Below are 18,746 nucleotides of genomic sequence, written 5' to 3'. Positions count from 1 at the left end.
AACGCAAAGGTTGGTTTTTCAAGTATTTTGGCTGTTTTGTCAGTGTTGAGAATGTGCCATTGGGAGTTAAGGTATGTGTCTGAGTTTATCATTGAAGTTGGAGTGAGTGGTGACCACAACCCGTTTGGGTTTATCTTTTTCTTTTTTAGAACAGAGCAGAGCTTCTCTGTTGAAATATTTAGCCCTTTTGTGTGATTCTTTCATCAATCTGTGAGGGTATCCTCTCTGTAGGAATTTACTTTTCAATTGAGAGGCATGAAATTCAAAATTGCTAATCAAGAATTGACTAAAGGGTATACTATTCTTCTGGCTCTGGGGGTGAAAGCTTTCATAATACAGAAGAGTGTTACGAGCAGTCGGTTTAGTGTACAGGGACACCTCAATGAATTGATTGGTGACCTGGATCCAGAGTGACGTCTAAAAACTCAATCTTAGAAGTGCTGATGTTCGGTCTAAATTTCAAGTGAGGATCACAAAGATTGATCAACAGAAGAAATTCCTCAAGTTGTTCTGCAGGGCCCTTCCAAATGAAGAAGATGTCATCTATAAAGCGGTTCCTATGACTGACATTCTCAAAGAGACGAGCAACCTCATTATAAATGAATCTATCCTCGAAGGTACCCATGTAGGCATTAGCAACATTGGGAGCACAGGCAGCGCCCATGCTAATGCCCTGGAACTGTTGGTAAATGAATCTGTCAAACTCAAAGAAATTTTCCTTGAGGACAATAGCAAGACATACCAGGAAAAACAAATTCTCCGAAGGGCAATGGTAGTTGTCAAGCATGTTTTTGACCGCCTCTAGTGCCCCACATTGGGGAATATTGGTATATAAGGCCTCAATGTCCATTTAGAGTAAAATATCCGTATTAGCATTGAAATTGAGGCCCACAAATTCTAAGCCTACGCAACTGTTTGATTCTCCCTAAAACCAAATGTAGTTATTCTCATTTATCATCAATATTTTAAAGGGAGATCACCCAGAAGAAACTTGTACTCTGGCACCTTCATCAAAAAGTCCCATTGTGGAAAAAATATGTGTGGGCTAATAATCATGTACTTGGTTGGAAGCAATTAAACACAATAAAGACAATGAACATGAACTTGGACTTATTGACTGACTTTTCTGATTATTTGTTCTCAAACAGTGTTATTTAAACAAATTGTTGGAGTGTTCAAGTATATTGTTTTATGAAAGTACATTTTTCATCAAGCTCACGTCTGTCTATTTCTATGTCTCTGGCTCTATTCTTGTATCCGCCTATTTTTACCTCTGACTCAGTCTCTCTTTGCCTAGTATAATCCTAAATAGATTTGAGGGTTCTGAAAATACATATTTCAATAGTTTTTGTGTGAACTCGCTATTGACATCATGCAAGCTGCAAATAGTAGAACATGTGGATTACAAATTCAAAAGTATGACAAACAGGGGTCCCAAAAATAAATCTTCCAGGTGTATAAATAAAATGAGCACCATTACTCTGTGCAATACCATTGTTTACTATTTCAATGAAAAGAGATGACTTAGCTTTTGTTGTGCACTGCTTAAATGCCATTGCATTAATTTATATTTAATTGCAGACAGTTTTATTACCTTTGCCTGGTATTCTCACTCTGTGTCAAAAACATAATCTGTGGTCATTCACTAGCATCCCTGGATTGAAAGGTGGCCATGTTATATTTAAATCATATGCAGGAGAAAGGAGGTATTAGAGGATATGTACAATATTCCATGTTATGTCCATATCAAGGAGAACTATAACAGAGTAAAAGATCAGATATATATATAGCAGTTCATATCATTTAGCAACAGTATTGTGACCCAATGGAGTTTCAGTTCCTAATACTATTATTGACCGTGATTCATGTTATCTCTATTCCTTTCCTTGATTCCCACTCCTTGGACAGGCATGGACATGCTTACGTCCATAATATCTGAACTTTTATATTGTTCAAAATGACAGGCCATGGGGTAATTCTTATCACTATTTGTAATTAACTTCATGTGCTGTGGGATCCTGATTTTCAATTTATTAATTGTGCCCCCCACAGACAATTTGTGGCATCCACATCTCAAAACATAAATTATGTGGTCCATGTTACTAGAAATTCGGTCATAAATTTTGATCACCTGACCCTCAAAAGTGGGATAACTCTTACAATTCAATCCATATAAGCATGCCGTATAGACATGGCATTTTACAAACTGCCTTGGTATTTATAGATAGCCAATTTCTTTGTTCTCTCCTTGGGTTAAAATAGCTTGATGTCAAGATGTCTCCTAGTGATCTTGTCTGTTTAGACGTTATATACGGGCCCATACACACAATCTCTTTAAGATATTCTTCTTTCTTTAAAATATGGCAGTTCTTGATGCTGGGTTGTGCCAAATAAAATTCCAGGAACAATCTCTTCACCCTGTTATCCATTTTGTTCATGCTTTTGTCCTGTGACTACAGCAACTGCTCTCTTGCTTTCTCAATAGCTCTCCGTTTCACATCTTCTAGGACATTTCTGGGATATTCTCTTTCACTAACACATTTAAACATATTGCACATATCCTTATTAAGTAGTTCATCCTTTGAACATATCTTCTTGGCTCTCAGCATTTGAATTTAATGAATGCTTCATTAGAGAGCACCAGGATGGCCACCATTTGCATCCCAAAAATAATTAGTGGCAGTTGTTTTTTTGTGAATCATCGTTGTTAGTTAGCCATTGACAACATTTACTACTACATCCAGAAAATAACAATGAAATGTGTGCTTGTTAAATGCTTTTGCCAAAAAAGGATTCCATTCAATTTTATTTCCATCCCACAATATAAATCAATCATCTAATGAGTTCATAACGCAATTTTCTGAATTCTTTCTCCATTCTCATTGGCCAAGGCTACCTCCTTCTCACAGACAAAGGCATATTTGTAGTAAAAATATGCATGGTAAAGGCATGCATGGTAAACTTAAGACTTTGTGGTAAAGGCATATCATGGTTAAGGTTTTGTTGGCGAGGGTTTTTCCCAAGTGATGGTGATGAATTGGAAATGTAACTTAGTGGAGAATTCTGGCCATGGCTTGCTCATTAAAAATTTAAGTTTCTGCACCCAAGCATATCCTGCACAGCAAATTATGAAGACTGAATTTACAGGGGAACTGACCAGACCCTTTCAGTTCTTGAACATGAACTGTGAGCTGCCTAAACTCAGACTATTTATGCCATTTCCACTTCTGCTACATTGAGTTAGGCAAGGTGTTCTTTAGCTGACAGCAGTGAGGAACTAGTGATGACACTGTATGCTGTCAGTATTTCTGATTTTTGATTAACGTGCCTTCTGTCATGTTCAATTATATTACTGGTGGTTGTTGGCCACACCATATCATACACAAGTTATGCCCCAGAAATGAATTGAGCAGTAATAAACCAAATGTTTTAGTGCATTCCGCTATTCATCTCTAAGTTTGGTCACTGATGACATATTGATTGGTGTGTATATTATTGTCTAGCACACTACAATCAAGCACAACTTGCTAAAGGAAGTACTGTATATTCACTATATATTCAGAAAAAGCATTGTGGTTTCAGTTACAAATCAAGGACCAGGCACCAATTTGGTACCTGTAAGTTAGAATGCCCTCATGGTAAGGATAATTAAACTTAATAGTATTTTGTGGTGCTCAAGTATCGTATACTATCCCTTAATCGCCTCCCAAGTGCCCTCCAACTCCGCTACATGATCATGAGTATGAACCTGTTTCCAAATGTCAACCAAAACAAGAAGGCCGCAAACATTTCTATATCAGCAAGGGTCATTGCAGTAGAGGAGGCAGCCTCTGTCAGTTCTTTATAGTAAGCAGTAGGATTTTTCCTAGGATCAGGCAAATGAGTATTAAGGAATAAAACCTCACTTGCTTTCCATGGAGTTATAAACCCATTGTTCGTGAAAATGGTACTCTACACCCAGTCTGGTGACAGTACCTCGCTGACCTGTTCACTCTGGTATTTCTGGGTGATATATAGGATAACCTCTTGCATAGGAAACTGAGACATCAGGGAAGAACTCTTCTCATGGAACCTACCCCTATAAGCAATTAACGTTGTAAAATTACTGAAAAAGTGGCCAGGTTCCAAACCTCTAGCATACACACGATCTCTAATGTCAAATAGAAATTGTAGTGCATCGTCCCCAAAGTGTTTCTGCCCGACTAATCAACGTTACAGACATATGCTTAAGAGCATGCTGCTTTACAAAGGGCTCAAAATCTTGCATAAGTTCCCAAGCATCCTCTACTCTATAAATGGGATTACGACCCCACTGCGCAGCCTGTTCAGCTACTACTTTCTTCTCCTGACTCCCTACCCCGGATCGCACTAATGGGCCCATTCCCTCCTTAAATTTTTGGCTAATCACTATCCTCATATTTGCGTACTGGCGTCTCAACACAAAAAAATGTCGGGGATGAAGAAGCATATAAGGAGAAGCAACAGAAGTAACAGGTACAATAGTCGCTGTCGGTTTCACCGGAGGCGAGAGAGCCTGAGGTATAGGAGACGAGTCAGTAGGTTTGCTAAGAGTTACAGTTGCCACAGATGATGAAGACAAAGAAGGGGCAGGGGGTACCATAGTCAAAGCATCGAAACAACAGCAGTAGACACAGGAACAGTTGGAGCAGTTGTAACAGCCTGCTGTGATAACGAAGGAACAACAGTATATATCTTCTGCGGGGCATATGGGGCTGGGGTCGAATGTCTAACAATCCCTCCACTAAAGCATAATTCTGTAATTGAAACCTCCTATCCTCACATTAAACTTCAGCCTCCTGCTTCTCTCTAGTATATGCTACAGATTTCTGGGTCAGTGTTTGCGTCTTCCCTTTCCATGCATCTTTTTCCATCTTCAGTCGTCTCTGCCTAGCTACTTTCTGACAAGGTCTGGCGGAATCAAACGTAGACTGCCTACTTAGTCTTTTGAATAACTGTTTCTGTAACAACCCAATCTTTCGCTCATAAAAAGTGCCAGTCAACAGCCACTGTAACTCAGCTTTGTCCCTCGTATATTTGAGCCATAATGTACTAAACATAATAGTGCCAAGATCATGCTTCACAAGCACATCAAGATTAGGGGTGCCTTCTGGAGGCGCTGGCTGAGCTACTGCTAATCGAGCATCTGCAGAATAACAACGACAACACAAAGAGAGAAACTTACTAATTCCAGGCATTTAACAAAAAAAAAAAAAAAACAAGTTAGTTATTTATGCCTGGCAAAGCAATTGCAAATGCTTTCATCAAACACAGACCTCAGACTGGACCACAATGGTCCCATTTCCACAAAGAACCAAAACAAACTCACCTGATATGAGAAGCACAAACAAACCGATTCTCGACTGCTGACTCTTCAGACCAAATGGTCAGGGTTTCGCCTTTCAGGCGTCCAGTTGGGATGACCACTGGACGAGGCACCATCCGGCAAGACGAAAGGGGCAGCTGTGAGCAATCAATCCTTGTGCAGGGATCCATGAACCATCAGTCCGACCCGACGATAGCCTTGACCTCCCCTCCGTCCGCAGAAAGGGGATGGGTCACTCACCCAAAGGAGTCCTTGTTCGGGTGCCAACTGAAGGAAGGGGCCCGATTCGGGTCACTAGTGGCACAAATGGCCACCTCTCAGCCTTCCATACTAAATCAAGAGTCGGTCAGACAGTAGAAAATACAAACCAATATCTGTTTATTCAGGTACACTCAGAGTGGAGCCCAGTCTGGCCAGTCGCTAGGAGTGCTGCAGAGGAACTGAAATCGACAAGCATAAGGATACATTATGTACATTTTGTAACTGGGCTAAGACATGCCAATAGTAGACTTTTCCAGGCAGGTGCTGCAAAGCAATTGAATACTAGAGAAAAACAATCTCAGTGCTCACACTGAGGTACAAAGTCCAAGGTTGTTCCAGGCGGGCCCGTCACCAGACAAGTGGGAGATGGCCTCTTTTTTTTGAGAAAGGTATGCGCTAATAAGAAACGTCTATTCATTAGTGAAGCAAAACCCAACCTTGGAGAAATGAAATCTAGCAGAGGCCGTTTCTCAGAAATAGCAAAGGATTAGTTTCAATCATGATTCAAAATGGTGTCTAAACAGAAGATGGTGCAGAGAATGCTAACTAACATAGGATAATGGGCAAGCAGACACATTTCTATTTTAACATACGCTTACACTGCAACATGTGGCTTGTGCAATAGCAAAGAGAGTCAAAAGATCAGCATTTCGCCGAATTTCACCCACATTAGAAATATATTGGCCCAAAGGATTGGGTGCAGCCCTATATAGGGCTGAATTATGGGGGCTGGAGCCCCTGAACCATCTAGAAGAAGAAGCAGAAAATAAATTCTTAAGAGCAATTCTTAATCTCCCAATGAACACACAATTATTACCACTTCACCTTGATCTTGGTCTAAAGTCTATTATCCACATAGCTGTCCTTAAGGTGCTAATGTTTTGGATAAGACTCTGGACACGTATTACCCAGATTCCAGTAAAAAAAGCAGTGAAGGAATGCAAATTCTACAAAGACAGAGAGGGTGACTGGTCTGTTTTAAAAAGGTTCGGCAGTGTTTTTTTTTATTGGGATTTGGGTTTATATGGGATTATCCGTAGTCTATTACAAAATAAATGGGTTCCCAGTTTTAAAAAAAGGTACTGGGATTTTATTGATTCTTTTGCACTGAAACCAGATCAATTGGTACTTTAACAACCTGATTTTTAAATGCAAAAAGTTGTTTTAAATGTGATCCCCATATGGATGATGCTGAATCCCCTCAGGCATGAGCCCTTTTATATACAGTTCAGTTTGGGGTTCTCCCACTGAAGGCTATGAAAAGTAGCTGGGCAAACATGGTTGTAACACCATTGTGCCCATCGAGTAGCTCTAGCACAGAAACTATAGAGCATTTCGCCTTCTGCTGCCTTTTTTATGCCTATTTGAGGAAAACATGGATTATCCTGGTTTATCAGTTGTTGTCGTTCTCACGTCCCGTAGATGCTTTGTTTTTTTTTCAATCTGACACAACAAGGTGGCTTGTTTTGAAACTATCAAGATATTTGCTCTATGCTTGGTGGCAGAGGTCTAAAATGGAAAAATAACATCTTAATGTAAGAGTCCGGGTAATGTTGGGAAGTAGGCATCAAGGCCTCTATGAGGGACTGTAGTGCTTAATGATGGTTGTGAATTATCTTGACAATATTGAGTCATTTTTAATATTGATTTCAGGTATACAGAATTTTAAAGTGCTAATTTAAGCTTATTACTCCTTTTTAAATCTTGAATGTTGGACAGAATTATTAAGAAGTTGTCATTTTAACCTTTTTTTCATTCCTTTTTATTGTAATGAAATATGTGTGTTATGTGATATATTTGTATGTACATGATCATGCTATTGATCATCGAAGAAACAATTAATAACTTACTTACTTACTAAAGCTGTTTTTTTTAAAATACAGCCTGTTTTTCCTTAAAGGAAAACCGGATGCATTTAAAAAAGAACAATGAAACTTCTCAGTTTCATTTTTTTATGGGCAGGCCAATTCACAAACGGGAAGGGTCCCCGAGGGACCCATTCGCATTTGCGAGTGGTTTACCACCTACTTGGAGTAGGTGGTAAACTGCAAGTGTTTTGCGGCCGCAAATGCGGTTACAAAACAACAGTACATGGCATGGTGACTCGCTATTAGAAAGGGATGCCCCTTACCAATAGTGAGAGTCACAAATGCAATTTTGCAAGTCAATTACTCGCAAAATAGCATTTTTAAATGACTGGAACCTTTTTTGTGGTTGTAAACGTGCCAACTTCCCATTTGCGGATGCAAAAAAAGGGTTGTAAATCTGGTCCTAAGTCTTCAATTAAAGGTAACTTTGTAATTTACTATCCCTGCCAGACAACTATTTTCACAGGGATTTACATGTGGTGCAATGTTTAAGGTGCAATAAAGACCTCAGCTTTGGGTTTTTCCCATGATAAATTACGGCAGGTTAAACCTGCCGAAATGTAAAGGGACATAAATTACTTTACAGGGTATTTTGATGTGGAAAATAATATTATCTGACCTGTTATATCCCAGGTTATGAGGCCTACCTTGCAAAAAGTGATATGTTTCGCCCCAATAAACTCCATTCCTCTGAGGTATTGTATTTATATGCAATATGTATTATCCATTCGTCCGTGGCATACGTTATCGAACCCTAGGTGGGAATCCTGTCCAATCCCTCTTCTGCATATCTTGGGTAAAGAAGGTTAATCAAATTTGTCAATTGGAATATTTTTATAGTTGTTTCAAAAATACTAAGGCTAATCTTACAGGGTTCTAATCGCTCTTTGGTGCACTTGGTGTTTGAAAATATGATGATTTGAATATTTGTACTTAAATTTTAATATAGCCCGCCGTAGCGGGGTATACCAGCTATTGAAGGCCCACTCCATCATTAAAGGCCCAAGGCGAAGGCGAGGGCCTTTAACAAGGGAGCGGGACTTTGAAAGCCGGTATAGCCCAGCTACGAAGGGCTATAAGGCTATTATAACATTCTGCCACTAGAGGGCAGAATGTTCTAACAAATAAAACAAAAGCTTCAGGTAGCGGTAGGGAATTGAAATCCCCTAAGGCTCCATGAAGCCTTTGTTCACTGCCACAGCTGCGAACAAAGAAACATTGGAATGTTGGAGCTCCGGGCTTGTACCAGCCATTATTATCCCGGAGCTACTCCATTCTTTTCAATGGAGCTCCCAACATTCCAATGTTCTAATATAGCCTTATAGCCTGCCGTAGAGGGCTATACCAGCTATTAAAGTCCCTCTCCAGCGTTAAAGGCCCGAGCCGAAGGCGAGGGCCTTTAACAAGGGAGAGGGACTTTAATAGCGGTATAGCCCATCTACGAAGGGCTATAAGGCTATTAGAACATTCTGTCACTAGAGGACAGAATGTTCTAACAAAAAAAAACAAAGCCTTGGGAGCGTGAGGGGATTGGAATCCCCTCAGGTTCCCTGAAGCCTTTGTTCACAGCCAGAGCTGTGAACAAAGAAACATTGGAATGTTGGAGCTCCAGGCTTATACCAGCCATTATAAGCCCAGAGCACTCCATTCTTTTCAATGGAGCTCCCAACATTCCAATGTTCTAATATATTTTATCTGAATATTTATACTCCAAATTTGAAATTTCGTAAGAAAAAGGAATTACACAATTTGCTCTGTATCTATGACGCATCCATTTATCTTAAGTGCATCCATTGTTTTCATCTGTCCTTTTAGTTTTGCTTGGTCAAATAACTTCAGTTTTATAAATAAAACCATGAAAAAATCTTTGGAGGGATTTGCAAACCCCAGAGATGTGGAAAAATATTACTTCCTCTTCCAAAGAAGCTCTCCTGGGGCCTTGTCCCGTCTATATGATATAGTTAACGCCGTGAGGTTGCTCTGGTTTCATAACCGCTCCATTGTTATGACTAAAACATGTGTTCTTATGTTGTACTGCACCCTAACCCAGAACAGATTTCGCTTCTTCAAGATTAAACAAAGTTTGCACGCCAGGCACTGCTTTAATTTCGCTTCTCCCAGTAGTTTGTAGAAAGATGAAGCGCAGCTCCAGGTAACTAAGGTTTTTGCAGCAGTGGAGCTGAGTCTTGTTACACGCGGACTAAAGTGCTTTTGACAACCGCATCCACTGAAAATGGTCTCTTTGAAATAATTGAAAGGAAATGAAATCCCCGCCATGGACCAGCTGGCGAGCACAGGTGATGCCCTTGGCCCTCCGTCTGGTCCAATGGAACCGTTTCCAGTTGATTAAAACGTCTGTGTTGAACCATAAGGAGAACTCTGTGGAGAGAGAATTCACCAGCGCTGAAAATTTCATAACTGAAAAAGCGCAACATATTACCTCAATGTGATAACAAGCGGCAAAACGGCTCGGTGAGTTAGAAGCTTTCTCTTGGCATCTGTTGTGATGTGCAGGTCACGACATTGTTTCGCAGTGAAGCCAACACAGCCTTTCATCCCTCTGAGATCGATACATCGAATACCATTAAATCAGATAGTGTAGACATGTATTTAGGGCCGCCAGGAATTGCAAAAACAGCAATGAGAATAGTTGTGTGAAAAAAATTATTGCTTGTACAAGAATAACACTATTTAAAGATGATCATGCAAACCCATACTAACTTGAGAGGTATTTAAAAGATGGCACACCACAGTACCGTGGATGACGTGGAGGAAAGGTACTCGTTATTCAGTGTAAAGCCGTTCACAAAAGACATAAACTATGATTTGCAAAGTTGATAAAAGAAACTCGTCCCACTTTAATTATCTCAACCACTTTAAACTCTTCCTTGAAAATAATAATTCTATCAATAGTTAATTATTTATTCACACATCGATGAGAAGCGTGTAAATCATACAGAGAAGGACCACCCCATTAATCTTATTCCAGTGCCCGGCCATGGCAGAAACATTGTGACCATTCCCCTCTAGTCGTGTGCAGTTCCCTCATATAAGAGGATGTGATGCTTACCGATGAACCTCATGGACTAGGGTGCTCCTGAAGCCTGACGTCAGGTTCGGAGGGTGTACACAGACGGTGCAAGCTCTTCGGCAATACCGGTTTCAATCAGTGATCAGTAACTCGTTCGATTTATGTGGATTGATGGATATAAAGTTCGAACAACATGGGTTGAAAAACAATTACAAGACTACTAACATTAAAAAAGATCTAAGCAAGCAAATATAATTGGGGCAAGATGAGAGTTATGTTTAAGGAGAGTGTGGAGGCTCTACGGCAGAGGTAAACGTTGAGGTTTAGATTAGAGTTAGAGGCAGGAGTTAGGTGAGGGTTAGGGTGAAGTTTATGGTTAGGTGAAAAGGATAAGGTGAAGAAAATGAACTCTTTAAGAACCAAATATACATTTAAACCAACTTATTCGAGCCAATGTCCTTTTCTCTATACAGATTTGCATTCGAACAATACCGTTAGAATCACTTGCTAATCAAGGTAAATGCATCAAACAAATTAGAAAGAGTGTTGTCAGAATTTTCAATCTCATCTAGTAGTGTTGGTCATGGCTGATGTTTCAACTCCATCAGCACACGAGGTTGTCACCACCCACTTCCTATCACATGCACTTTTTGAAAATTCTCCGTTCTCTCGTACACATTTTTAAACTGTGACTCCAGCAGCATCAGCATGTTCCTTCTCACTGCTGGAATGCCCTTAAGGTTAACAACGGAGTCTCGTGTATTTGCATTTTCTCCAGTAAGCTTTCCTAACATCCGCAGACTTATCCTCATATTTTACTTATCAAGGGCTTCCATTCAAAAGGACACCCAGGGGATGCCATATCAAAAGCAATTTTTAGAAGATCAAAATAAAGTCTCAATCAGTTTGCTAAAGAGTAGTACATTTGTTACCTAACTTATACAGTTGGGGCAATGAAATGCATGATTGTCACAACATCCCCAACACACAATCAGGTCCTGCACCACTTCACATACATTCGCATTACCTCTACGTCCTACTATCCTCGTCCCCCTGAGGCGATATGGGGTAGAAAAGGTTGCTGAACCTTTTTCTTATGGTGGTTTATTGTGACATTTCCAAAAGTCTTCTCAGATCGATGTACCAGTCCACCATTTTATTACGGATTTATTAAGGAGAACGTGGAAAAACCCAGAAAAAAACAATCATGCCCCACATTATTGCAAAGTTGTATTCTCTGTCTGACATGCAGAAGTCGCTTCCCAACAACATTCCATTGAATATTTTATGGCAAATTTGTGGGGAGAACTTTACTGAAAGAAGATGCTATTATTAAGCATCAGTCTGATAAAATTATTGATACCACTTTGAAAATGGTTTATTCAGTGGCTGATTTTGCACTCAGAGCTGGCATTTACATAGATGTCACATGACTTATGTTGCAAAATCTTTAATTTAAAGTTTAAACCAAAGAATGAGCCTGAGAGGAAAGCAAAGTCGCCTAAGAAACAACAGTACTGACTATCGATTAAGTGGCCAAGCCTTTGTAGTATGAGGCAGAGTTTAGCACTTCTTGAAAGTTTGGCTTTGATCTACTTCAGACAATTGGGTCCTTCAGATAGTCAGAGTGAGCAACTAGATAGAGTTTGGTCTCTCCCTCTGGATTTGAGATTTAGACCAACGCCATCGGCATCCAAAAATAAAAACCAGTTGGTGATCCAGCAAGAGATAGAGGGCCCGATGTAGGTAAATCTACATTTACCACTTCATAAATACCGAATCATACCGAATCGGTATTTATGAAGTGGTAAATTAGAGGGGGAGATGTAGGTATTTACCGATTCTGTAAATACCGAGTCGGTATCCCCCATTGCTTCCCATGGGCCTTGAAGCCCGTAGGAATCAATGGGCATTACCGAATCAGTAATTACCGATTCGGTAATTACCGATTTGTGCAAGGGTGCAGGGGGTGTCACTTTGACACCCTCCAGCACCCCAAAAAAAGGCATGTGAGCCATGTGGCACACAGACATGCCCTAAGGGCATGTCTGTCTGTCACATGCAGCGACGGCTCGTGGAGGGAGTTACGGTGGGGCAGGAGGGCGGGGAGGGGGAGGGGCAGGGCGGAGGTTGCTAAAAACCGGCATATGGATAATTGCAGGTAAGTAAACAATTTAATTAATAAAACGAATTTCGTAGCTCGCACTGCATTGCATTTTGCGATGCAAGGCGCACTACGAAATTCGTTTTATTAATTAAATTGTTTACTTACCTGCAATTATCCATATGCCGGTTTTTAGCAACCTCCACCCTGCCCCTCCCCCTCCCCGCCCTCCTGCCCCACCGTAACTCCCTCCACGAGCCGTCGCTGGTCACATGGCATAGGTGTGCATGCACACATGTGCATGCACACCTGGATTCGGTATTTTAACACCCAATTGGATTGGGTGTTCAAATACCGAATCTGAAGGGCCTGTGGGACTGAAAGTAGTCCCACCTACATCTCAAATTTAAAAAATCGGTAAAATTGCCGATTCGGTATTTTTGCGATTCGGTAATTTTACCGAATCGGTAAAGTACCGAATCAGACAAAAAAGGTCCCCTACATCTCAGTAGGCCAAATACCGGTCGGAAACGGCCGAAATCGGCCGTTTCCGACCGGTATTTGGTACCTACATCGGGCCCAGAGTCTCTTGGCCCGATTCACAGTATTAACTTAAGACTAAATCCTAAACTTACTACTATTTTGGTATTCACAGAATGCACTTACTACTTTCGGTATTCACAAAATGCGCTTACTACTTTCGGGATTCACAGAATGAACTTACTACTTTCGGGATTCACAGAATGAACTTACTACTTTCGGGATTCACAGAATGAATTTAAGACTACTAACTTTACGTCTGCCGCCGGGCCGTATTTTCCGCCACCGTGCCGGAATTTACGGCACCGGGCCGGAATTTACGGCACTCTGGCGGATTTTGCGAATACGGCCCGCAATTTACGGAAGCATGCCGTAATTTACGATTACGGGCCAGAAATTCCGATTACGGGCCAGAAGATACGGATTTTGGCAGTTGGTCATGTAATACAATGGCAAACACCTGTTTAAGTGCCAATCATCCCCCACCAGGGATCAGCTGATACACTGCAGCTAATTCCAGCCCACCAACATGGATAAATGCAGAGCAGACACAAACAAACCTTTTCAGGATGTCACTGAATGTGTCCGTAGCACTGCCCCTAGCCATGCGGCACAACTACTTGAGGAGGAGGAGGATAGCTGAAAGGATTTTCAGGCAGAGGATCAACCTATTTGGAATGACCAGCCAAGATGTAAGGGCAAGTTACCATTTCTCACCAGAAGTCATCTTGGATATGGTCTGTGAGTGGGAGCAGGAATTTGATTCTTTGACCTGTTGCTCACATGCAATACCAGCATATCTCAAGATCCTGTCTGCCCTACACTTCTTTGCCACTGGGTCATTCCAAAGGGTCACCAGTGACCTTGTGGGCATTTCTCAGGCGAGCCAGTTGCGATGCCTACATCAGGTACTGAGATGCATCACTGCTAGAGTCCCCAACTACATACAAATGCCACATACACTGGCCATGAGACAAACTGTAGCAATGGATTGTTATCTCCTTGCACAATTCCCATGTGTGCTGGGTGCAATTGACTGCACCCATGTGGCCCTTCAGCCACCGTGCCACATTGCACACATCTTCTGCAACAGACACAGATGGCATTCCATCAATGTGCAAGCTGTCTGTGATGCCAGTGGGAGGTTCATCGACGTGCATGCAGTGTTCCCAGGCAGTACGCATGACAGCTTCATATTCCGCATGTCACCTCTTTCCCGGCGTATGGCTGCAGGAGAATTTGGCAACATGTGACTACTGGGTAAGTACCAAGCACTGAAAATGAGTGATATGTGCCATTTAAATATCTGAATGCCCCCCAATATTAACCATTGTACAATGAGAATCAGGGCCCAACAGACACTGTATGTACGAATGTATAGCTCATGTTCTGTGCATGTTAAAAAATGGAAATGTTAACAACTGCCCTTTCTACCCTCCTCAGGTAATGCTGGCTATGCACTCTCCCACATCTCCTCACCCCTTACAGGTGTGCAAACACTGTACCTCAGCGTAGGTACAATAGGGCACACATACGGACTCGAGCCATCATAGAGCGCACTTTTGGGTTGTTGAAGTTGCGATTCAGATGTCTCCACCGTACAGGGGGTGTGCTGCAGTACTCCCCCGAAGTCGTGTGCAGGATTATATTAGCCTGTTGTGTTTTGCACAACATTGCTCTAACGCATGGCTTACACATGCCTCTGAAACCTCGGCTAGCTCTGAATCTGGGAAACCGGGTCATTGCACATGACCGACGGCAGGGCGTGCAAGTCCGTGATCAGCTCATTGCCACGTTTTTAACATGAGCAACCTGTAGTGTCATGGACAAAATGTGGTTTGCTGTGTGTTGTCAATGATGAAACTTGGATAGACATGACAGTGTCAATAAATCCCACCCTGAGACGACTTTGCAAGCCACATGAACTGCATTCAAATCACAGCCGCTGACAGTAGTCAAAAGGTGGAGTGTGCCTCAGGTCATGTGCCTATGTCAGCGATCAGTGTAGTGGACATCCCTAAAACCAACTATCCACGCTGTGGACAAACAATATATGTCCTGAGAGATATACCCTGGACCACATAAGGATGGGTCACCAATTCACAAAAGGTTGCATACTTAGGCCTGTGACCTCCACAGATTTGACTCCACCACAAACGATGGGACTTGAATGTGAGTGATGAACTCATGGGAGAATCAGGCACCATGCCCAGACCTACAATAACGGGTGCATCCCAGCATATCGGCATGGATGCCAAAGTTATTGTGCCTCACAGCAGACACCCCTAGCGCCATCATGGATGTGCTGCATTTACAATGTGGCGCGCCATGGGGCAAGTATAGACAGAAGCGTGAAGGTGAAGCACTGCTAGAGTTGCGTTGCCTATGCCTATGCCTAACATGCTGCATCAATCCTTACGCCTCCAACAAGCAGGCGCAGGGTTCTGACGCAGCGTGGCCATTAAAGTGACTGAGGGAAATGTTTTCGATTTCACTCTGCCACTTTTAGGAGGCGTTCCTGTGCTGGATCCCCCCTGCGCAGGAACCCTCAACTGTGGCGCAGGCCCTTACGACATGACACATTTTGCAGATGCTTCACATTGAAAATAAGCCACAGCATGGCATTGGCCTTGCGCTGCCACTGCGTCACAAAATTGACGCAACTGTGGAGCAAAAGTGGCATACAGGACTTGTAAATCTGCCCCCATGTGTCTGCTCCACACTAATGTTACGTGACACATCACACAACTCTGATACTGAGCACTCAATGTGGACTACATGTCCAATAATGCAAAGTATGCAAAAATGAAACTGGGCTCTGATGTTATGTCAGCCCCCCCCTGCCTGTGGCGAAAAGTCATTAAATGATCTGTTCTCCCTTTAGATACATATTCATGATTCACACCTGCACTGTCATTTCACTTTTTACTACAACAGAACAACAGGATGGCAGTGGATTTGATTACTGATTGTGGATGCACTATGATGAATTCAAAATGGCTGCCAATTACTTCCTGTGATGTATTTCCTGTCTGTATGACCTCTGTATGTATATGTTTCCTGTCTGTATGACCTCTCCTGTATGATATAATGTGTTCTGGGTCATTTTTGGAAGTTACGGCGCAAAATCGTAACTTCCGGTATCGCGTCGTAATGCGCGTGCGCATAGTTTGTGACCCGGGAACCGGAAACTACGATTTCGGGCCGCAAATTCCGAAAATAAACTGGAACACATCATTTCATACAGACAATGTAATATAGGAAGTGGGAGACAGGAAATACATCACAGGAAGTAGTTGGCAGCCATATTGTGTTCATTCTGAGTCATCCTCTATCACTGAACAGATCCTCATGAATCCTGCTACTCTCTTAATATGTATTGCCCCATAATGGCTGAGGATTATGAGGAGAGAGCACCCCCTTTCCCAGAAAGGGAATTGGACATCTTGGTGGAGGGGGTGCTGGAGAAATTTCCTCAGCTATTTGGAGACCCTGAGCACCAGCTGAGCACTGCAGCCCGGGACAGGCTATGGGCCAACATCGCCGAGTGCTGCAGTGCAGTGGGAGTGTCCACCAGGAGGGCTAGGGTGTGCCGCAAGCGCTAGGAGGACCTAAAGTGCTGGGCCCGTCACAAGGCTACGGAGCTGGCTGGCCTGTCTTCCTAGCACCATGTGCATCATCCTCGCCTCTCCCCACTGTACAGGAGGGTCCTACAAGCAGCCTGGCCGACCCTCCATGCTCAGCTGGAGGAGCATGAGCAGCAGAGACCTAGTAAGTGCATCATATGCTATATGTGTCTGGGAGTATGATGTAAGTGAAACAGTGCTGTACCATTGTATGTCCCATGCCTCCATTCACCAATTCCATGTCCAAGCAGCAGTCACCAAGATTGAAGTAGCACACTTTGGCATATGGACTGTACAGGGCAGAGAGCATTTTGGGAGTTGCAGTTTCTTCATGACAACTGGGTAAATGAGCCACACTCATGCATTCATATTGAAAACTGCTCTGCCAGCACCACTAACATTGAGCCAAGTAAATCATGACTGATGTGTGCATTGGATGAGCAATGGTACAGAGACTGTCCAGTGTGCGCATGGCAGGCCATAGAGTATTGGATGTTGTGATTTCCATTGCACCTGTAGAGTTGGGTTCCAATTGAGACAGATCATCATATGCCATGGAGTCAAGACAGACTTTGAGATCCTTGCATCACTCTTAAGTGTTCCTAAATTAGCAAGGTGTCTCCACTGACAGACGTCTCACCCTTAGTGGCCTGTATGACATATCACATGTACAGGTAGCTGTCACAACCACCCACCACTCTTCACCAGTGTACTGCACTACAGTTTAACCCAACTAAGCCAATATGTGGCACTGGATTGTCCAATGATGTGTGGGGAGGGACAAAGGCTGAACTCACAATGTAGCTATAGACGTAGTCCAGACCCAATGTGGATGTGTGACCCACATTCGCCTCATCCCATACAATGCTCTGACAGGTACGCTTGCATGTTCCTACAAGTGTGTCTGGAGATACGGTCTATGCGAGCGGACCTTGTACGATCAATGGACAACTTCGGCACCCACATGCAGTCCATGAGCACAGCCATGTCGTCTTTTGTCTCACAAATGCCCTCCCATACCACCGTCAATGTCTCCCCCTGTCCGTGGCCCCACACAGTTTTCCACCGTACTCCTTGTGTGTCATGTCTCCATGTGGTGCTGGTTCCCGCACAAACCATCCGTGTAGATTTGTCAGACCCTGAGGTCCTAGATATTGTGGTCCTGGAGGATGACCAGAAAGACACTTGACTTTTGGACTGAGACATTGTTCTTTACGAAGATTACTTTTTCCCCTTGTAAATAGACTGGTTTCCCTGACTCTCCCTGATGATTTATATTTGTTTTGCCCCACCCCAATCCAAGTTCCCTTCTCCTTCTGCATCATTTGTTTTCCTTTCTCCCTTCCAAATGGATGGTCAGGTATTTTTGTCTACATAAATATCTTTGAGTAATTCTACTTTGTTTAACTTGTTTGACTTCATTTTGGATGTCTGTTTCCAAAGATGGACACATATTTATTGAGTCATATGCTATGCACATAATAACCTGTTGCTATGATGTGGTACACTTGTAACTGTCTCACACACACACACACATGCTTACATTGTTAGACAGGACATGATACACAACAGGATATTACTTTTGTAGATCTTTATTTTTAAACCCCAACACAAATTGCCCATGTTATCCACACTGGCGATCGTGTTTGCGTTTCCGCAATAGTGGGGGTAATGAACGCGGTGAGGGGTGAGGTTGTGCTTGTCGCCTTCGTGTACTACAGGGTGATCAAGAGGTGCAGGTGGAGTCTGCACATTTGGTGTCTGTACCTGGAAAAGGGCTGGTTGTGCAGGTGATGGGAGTGACTGTCCAGAGGTTTGTGGTGTTTGTGCAGGTGGTGGGGGTGGTGGTGGTGGGGGTGCTTTTCCAGAGGTTGTTGGTGTTTGTGTAGGTGGTGGGGGTGCCTGTTCAGAAGTTGTTGGTGTTTGTGCAGTGGTGGGGGTGCCTGTTCAGAGGTTGTTGGTGTTTGTGCAG

The sequence above is a fragment of the Lissotriton vulgaris genome, chromosome 2_1, assembly GCF_964263255.1.
Source record: "Lissotriton vulgaris chromosome 2_1, aLisVul1.2, whole genome shotgun sequence".
NCBI classification, from domain to species: Eukaryota; Metazoa; Chordata; class Amphibia; order Caudata; family Salamandridae; genus Lissotriton; species Lissotriton vulgaris.
This window is presented reverse-complemented; position numbering follows the sequence as displayed.